The sequence below is a fragment of the Clytia hemisphaerica genome, unplaced genomic scaffold (genome assembly GCF_902728285.1).
Source record: "Clytia hemisphaerica strain Z4C2 unplaced genomic scaffold, Clytia hemisphaerica genome assembly, whole genome shotgun sequence".
NCBI classification, from domain to species: domain Eukaryota; kingdom Metazoa; phylum Cnidaria; class Hydrozoa; order Leptothecata; family Clytiidae; genus Clytia; species Clytia hemisphaerica.
In genome coordinates this window covers 459,833-467,524 of record NW_027104138.1, presented here as the reverse complement: position 1 = coordinate 467,524, position 7,692 = coordinate 459,833, and the positions used below count along the sequence as shown (strand labels likewise).

Sequence of the window (7,692 nt, the reverse complement as noted above, 5' to 3'; positions counted from 1 at the left end):
TTAATTAATGTGTGAGTCCTTTATATATTTTACAACTTTTTTATAGCATGATATCAAATGGAAAAATGTTTTTACTTCTAGTTATTTAGTTATAGTTCACAAGACCATCTAGTGCTGAAATGTAAGTAAAGTAAAGTCGGTCAATGTTTACAACAAAACTTGAACCTTTTGGCTTTTTTGCTTGTCTTTTCTGAAATTTAAATTTTGCTAAGCATAATGAGCTTTATTTACCTTTCTTATAGTCTACACAATAGACAGATCTAGACTTTTAGGCCTTACTCTTGGTCTATAGGCACTGCTATAGGTGGCCACTAGTGACCCCCACCGGGAATTGCTTATTAATAGGTTTAAACATAATAGACAACATTCACAAAAGATGTTTATCAATAGGGATTTTAAATAAAAGAATGTTTAAAATACAGCTGATTGGCTTAGGTTTCGAAACTCTCAATTGTTTCATTAAAACCTCAATGCGCATGCGATTTATCTGGAGAATTTCAATATTCAAAACAAGAGCAATGCTCATAGCCCAAAGAATAGGAGTTTTACGCTCAAAACGAAGGAAGATATGACGTAGCCTACCTTTCTTATGGTTAACGTTGAAATTTAAATTTTATTCATTGAGCATGGAGATACATAAATTATTTGTAGCCACAACATTAAATTTATTTTCAGGTGGATGTTTTCAGCTAAAATAAATACATGAATTTATTTTTGTTCGTTCGGCGCTTCTTATAGGAAGTATAAGGGCAGTAGGATTTTGAGATTACTCACACGTCGATAGATGATCTTAAGTCAGCATATGCTAATGAGCCTTTTGTAACTGCAAGTGTGGGCGATCTTTTGAAGTCTGGGTCCGCTATCGAGGTATCATTCGAACCACATGTGGTTAACCTTTTGTCAGTCGATACATGCCCCTTCGGAAAGCAACGTTTGATACTTGACCTTCGGCACGTTAATAAGTTTTTATTGATCGAACACATAAAGTTTGAGGATTGGCACACTTTCCAGCATTTCGTTCGCCCTGGGGGCTTCCTTTTCAAATTCAATCTTCGGAATGGATATCACCACCTCAAACATATCTTGGGTTTTCCTGGAAAATAAATGGAATCAAAAAGTATTTGGTCTTTACAGTACTTCCTTTTTGTCTTTCTACAGCCCCTATGGTTTTCACGAAACTTTTGAGACCTTTGGTGTCAACATGGCATGAACAGGGAATAAAGATTGCAGCCTATCTAGATGATGGGGCCGGTATAGATTTTTTCTGAAAAATCAGCAAAACAAGTATCTTTTATGACAAGGAGTCTGCTGTTAGACACTGGCTGGGTCGTCAATGAAGAAAAATCTCAGTGGGAGCATCGCCAAGTCATGACTTGGCTAAGAGTTGATGTTGATCTAATTAAAAAAACTTACAGTATCAAAGACGAACGCATTACTTCTCTTCTCTCCTCGATTGAATCACTTTTGAAAAGTCCTTATACCACTGCTCGATCATTATGTCGTTTGACAGGGAAGGTGGTTCCAATGAAGTTCGTTTTATCAAATGTTATAAAATTAAAAGCACTAAACTTGTACAGAGTAATTGATGAAGCTTTCTCAAGGGATGGGAGAATTAATTTACTTAATTTCCCAGAGGCTCATAAAGAAGTTCTTTTTTGGAGAGACAACATTAATGTTTTGAACAATAGAAGCATTAAACCTGTGAAATTTACAATTTATCCTGATGCAAGTGACTTTGGATTAGGAGTTGTTTTAAAAGAAAACTCTTGAATAATAATAATGTTTTACAGATTTCCAGGCCACCGTGCAAGCACATGGGCCTCTATAAATCGCTCATACATTGGTTTGGTTTATTACAAAGGTTAACTTCAAACAGATATGCAACAATAGTGACAGTTTCAATCATACTCAAACATTTTCTCTTTCCAAGCTAGACCGAGGTTTTCTTTAAACTCTTGTATTGTAGATGATTTAACTACTTTTTCAGGTAGGCTATTCCACTGTTCAATGCCCCGATAGTAAAGGGAGTTGCTCTGTGGTCCACGGACACCATCGTTCCCGAAAATTCTTACCATAATTCTTATCAGAATTATGTGTTCTCATTGGTCTTATTCGTTGGTTAAATTTCTTAGGAACACACGATTTTTCATAGTGATTTAAATGTTTAAAGATCTCAACCATATCACTTACCGCACGCCTATATTTTAGACTTGGGATTCCAATTCTTTGTAGTCTGCTTTCATAACATAGTCGTCCACATGTTTCGACTGTTTTTGTAGCGCGCCGCTGAACACCTTCTATAAGTTTTTTGTGTTTTTTCAGTTTCGGTGACCAAATGACTTGGGCATATTCTAGGTGGAGCCTGACAAATGTTATGTAAAGTTTACGGAATAATTCAGGAGTGAGATACGTGAAGGCTCGTCTAATTAGACCAGCCATTGAGTTTGCCTTTTTTACTTGGTTTGATATATGTTGGTCGAATGAGAGATTTTGGTCAAAGATAACTCCGAGATCCTTTTCGAATTGTACATGTTTCAGTAAATTTCCTCCGAGTGTGTATTGATGTACATGTTTAATTATATTCGGCTTACCTAACGTTAGTACATGACATTTGTCGGGATGAAATTTTAAAAGCCACATATCTGACCATTGCTGTAGTCGATCGATGTCCTCCTGGATTATAAGTGCATCTTCAATTGATTCTACTTTATTGACAAGTTTAGTGTCGTCAGCAAATAGAAAGAGTTGTGATTTAATTGAATCTGGTAAATCGTTGATGTATAGAACGAAAAGGGTAGGCCCTAAGACACTACCTTGGGGTACTCCACTAAGAACTAATTGTTTTTCGGATTCAACTCCATTTACTTTAACTATCTGATATTTGTTACAGAATGTTCGACTTAAGTGAAAGAGGCAGAAGCTCAACTTAGAGGGAACTTGAAGCCATTAGATTTGGACTTGATGTATTTAATTCTAAGTTAAGTAATTCTTGTTCTGCTTGGGTGACCGATAATAGGGCTTGTCAAGTGGAAGTAAGAGGCAGCATTTGCAAAATTTTGCCCTTGACATTTACGATTAACTATAAAGCATAATGTTGAGTTAGAAGTGAGATGGGCTCCAAGAGACAATAATCAATTGACCAATATATATTAGTTAGTTAGTATATACCAAGTACTGTACTCTACGATTTTATATATAACATAGTTGTTGTTATTTTAAACCAAGTGCTGTAAAGTATGATTCTTTATAACATAGTTGTTTTTATTTTTTATTTACATAATAGTTTTGTAAATTTATGTCGCACCTTAGGCTTTTCTAGACGACTTGTACTAACGTATAAGTGGATAAGAAGAAGAAGTAAAATAATAAATAAAGTTATTTTCGATTGAGTTACGAATTAGAAAATAAACTGGATGAGATGGTTATTCAAATTGAAAGTGATGATTTATCATCTGAAAATAGTGAGAATTTTTTAATCAAACACCTCCTGCACATGTATAAGATATGTAATATCTGTCATTTTAGAAAAAGCAAAGTATTGATATATATAGTCTAGAAGTATAAAACCTTCAACTACTCAAAATGGAAACACTAGAACCCACAAAACAAAAAGACAATACGAATTACAACAAAAATCTAGAATGAGCATTCACAGAAAATCAAAATATGATGACATAGAAATCCATCAATGCAAAACAACATTTGGCGAGTTCCTGTACGCGGCTGTAATAAAAAAAAAAAAATCATGTTTGCGTCTTTTTTTACCGTTTTTTGCCTAGACGATATAGCAAACATAATCATTGTAAGCAGACTGTGCCTTTTATTGGCTTTAAAAAAATTCTGCGCTGGTAGAAATTTCTCTAACTTTCAAAAATCATAGAACACACCTATTTAAACAAAGTTAACCAGCACATTTTTTATCTTTCTCCTTCTTCATCCTCAATGAAGCACTCAAAGTCAAATAGAATTAAGTACATAACATATCCTTATAATTGTGAAATGCCGTTCGCGCATTCGCTACGGTGGAGTGCATGACTGAAACTACCCAGCCGCCACACAATTTTTAGGTTTAAATTACGTTGCGAAAAAAACGCGTTGCCAAAAAACGTTTTAAAAACGTTTTTTCACTGTTGTAGAGAAAACGCGTTATTTCATAACGTTTATAAAACGTTGTTGAAACGTTATAATCCAAACGTTTTTCAAAGGTTTTGCTAACAACGTTAAATAAGCCTTTTTTCTAAACTTGATTCAAACGTGATTTTGATCAACGTTTTTTAAACGTCTATAAAAGGTTTATATTTGAAATATATAAATACAAGCCGTATATATATAAAAGTTGCGAAGCGATCGAGGCAGGTCACTCGATTCGCAAGTTGCAAGCAAAATATTCATAGGGTCGTGGAGGGTGTCTATCTAAAAAATCCTGCATTACTAAAAGTTGGGGAAAAGTTGACAAAAACAACGACAAATTTCATAAGGAACGGCATGCAGAAAAAAACTAAAAAAAAAACACGGTAAAAACAGCTAAAATTCCATATTGTGACCCGGAAAAGCCTAAATTTTAGGTATAATTGTGTTAATAGGGAAATCATGAAAACACTAAAATGTGGGTTTTCCACGATGTAAGTCCCTAATAAGTGTCCGTTTCGCTCCCACCATAAAAGGGCCCGCCAAAAACCGCGGGCGGCACATTATCCCGCAAACCTAGTGCCCTCTGCTCCCGGGGAATTTATAATGGATTTACAAAGAAAAATGTTATCCACGGTGAAATTATAAAAGCTACCGGGTCACTGAAATAGGCGTGCATTCTTTGCTTTTTTCTAAGAACAATTGATTGAGTGTATAAATACAGTAATGCAGAAATGGCATCTGTTCGACTCGAGAAGTGTCACTCTTATTAAATATTTGACATCTAGTCCTTTCGATACGGAAAGGCAAATATATTTTTGACATCTTTTTACTTAAGGAAAGAAATTTTAGTGTATTTCTTGGAAATTTTCCAATAAAGTGCAGCCAGAACATTCTTTTGGGAAAGTCGTTAATCGTAAAAGCTAATTTCAATTCTCATTAATCTCATTTGTTAAATTAATCGTTGGAGCAGTTTGGTAACAAGGACTGAATGAATGATTGAATAGGTTTTAAGCAATGTGGAGTAGTGGTATATTTACATAATATAATAATCGATAACGCCAATACAAAAATATTAATATAGCATATATTGATGATTTCTTCGTAAAAAAAAAACTTTTAGGTCTCGGTAGTCTTTCGTAACGATGGGAAGAAAGTTTCTGAAATAAAAAAAAATAGAAAAAAACAACAACCTAAATATAATGAGTTCTTGAAAATAAACGACTGACAAAAAAGTGGAGTGACAACGATTCATTTGGTATTTCCTCATATTATAATGAGCAATGATTATAATATTTCAGATGGATTTTTGTAGGGGTGGGGGCAAAATTTTGTAAGCCAGTGCTAATATTCCCAAAATAACGGATTTAATAGTTTCTTACCGCTGTTTCTCTTCTTTGCCGTGTCTAATTACTAACGGGTTTGAATTACGAATCCAATACGATTTTCCAACAGATGAAAGCATCCAATACTCGATAGCGTCAACTGAAATGTAAATTGGGTAAGTCTTTAATACCTTAAGGGAACTAATTTTTGCGGTGCGAGGGTTCTAATTTGGCGTATTTTGCGGGACTAATTTTCGCGGTAGACACCCTCTTTTTGCCGAAAATTAATTCCCGCGAAAGTCACCTTCAGGTAGTAGGATCAAACCAGTGAGGTTTTTCTTCACGGTTGTGAAGCGTAGGCGGTTGGATATTGATATTATCTCAACATAAGGAAAGTTTTTTTATGGAATTTCATTTTTATACTTGCATTAACACCCTAATAAAAGAAACATGTTTTAGGCTTTTAATTGTTTGTATTAAAAAGAAAGTATTAAACATTTCAAGATATTTAATAATACAACCCAATTTTCGTAGCGTGTAAAAGTGACCGATTTTCAATATGTCCTTTCTCATCACCATTTTGATTGTTACATCACACTAAACGAAAAATCATGGAAAAGTGATCCAAGTTATCATTAAATTATTAATCATAAGAGATCCAAAAATATACGATGAACTATCACTACCTTCATAAAGTAAACTCTGTAATCCATATACGCTTCAAAAGTATTGAATTGTACAAAAAGTTCAAAAACATGAGTGCTCTTAAGTACTTAAACGCACGTTCCGCAATGAAATAGGTTTCTTTCAGTTTTATGCAAAATTATTGTGGATCTTTTTTTTGCCTATATGTATAGGTATATAATATTACACATACCTGTGTAAACCTTGCACAGGAGACTATATAATAAAGCTATTTCTATAACTGTGTAAACCTTGCACAGCAGACTATATAATAAAGCTATTTCTATAACTGTGTAAACCTTGCACAGCAGACTATATAATAAAGCTATTTCTATAACTGTGTAAACCTTGCACAGCAGACTATATAATAATAACAATAAGAATACTAAAACTACTTCTTTACCTGTGTAAACCTTGCACAGGAGACAATAAAATATGCAATTTGTAAAAAGTATTGTTAAACTCCCCCTGAAAGGATACTAAACTGTTTAACCAACAAGAAGAAAAGTTCAAAGAGAAGACTTAAGATAGTGATTTTAAAACACCCCTGTCTCACAACCCCAGTGGAAGTGGAAGTGGAAGGTTTTTCCACTATTTCTCCAAGTTAAACATTCTAGTGAGATGCATTTTCTTAGATTGGGGGTGAAATAATAAAACTTTCCCAGTGGAGCTGAAACTGTATGGTATTTTTCCCATTGTGAACAACATTTTGGCTAGATTTTTCAGTGGGGTGGGTTTCCAACCGGTTTGTGAAACAGGGGTCTTTGGAATAATAGTGGTAAAGATAATGTTTTAAAGCAGTACATATGAAATAAAACGCAATTTAGTAGAGAAATTCTAACGCACGTTCCGCAATAAGGAATTGTAACTTTCAATCTTGAAAAATTGAATAAAAGATCAGTCGATTTGAAATTCATAACACTACTACCTAAATAAACACTATCAAAAACACATAACACTACCTAAATAACAATCTCAAAAACGCACACCACACGACCCCTCACCAGTAACTGAGATGTTGAAAACTTTTTCAGCAGTTACTGGATATGGTTTGTTGAATTGCATAAAGTTCTTTGGTCGTGGGTCTCGCCATTTATTCAAAAATCCAGCCTTGTCCTTAAATCCGTTCGCCTTAAAAAATCGGTATGATCTTATCGATGTTGGCCCTCCCTTCTCCTCTCTCATTTTTTTGTATCGTGTATATGTTATTGCGTTCTTTTGTCTTTTTTCTCTTTTTTTTTGACTTTTCTAGTTGTTTCTCCAATTGTTCTATCTGTTGTCTTTGCCTTTCTATCTCTTCATCTTTCTCTGCCTCAATCTCTGCACTCAGCGAGTCGTCACTCATTGGTGGGTCTGATAATTCATTACTCATTCTGATATTGATTTATTATCTTAAACAAACAAAAAATTCAATCTGGATAATACAGTGCGTCTATAATAAATGTATTTAAAGTTTGGCATATCAATAGTCACATCCATTCTATAAACAATTTCTTAAATTTGATACGTATTTCAATATCAATTTTTATGGACACACTGTGTGAGACCCCCCTTC

General features: G+C 34.1%; 1 long non-coding RNA gene across 1 annotated transcript; it reads right to left on the bottom strand.

Moving 5' to 3' along the window:
- Nucleotides 1-5,136: 5,136 nt before the first annotated feature.
- LOC136813696 (uncharacterized) lies at nt 5,137-6,007 on the bottom strand. The gene is made up of 2 exons (XR_010847531.1): nt 5,511-6,007; nt 5,137-5,288 (listed from the first exon to the last, which is right to left on the bottom strand). It is a non-coding gene; the product is annotated as an uncharacterized lncRNA (long non-coding RNA).
- Nucleotides 6,008-7,692: the final 1,685 nt, after the last annotated feature.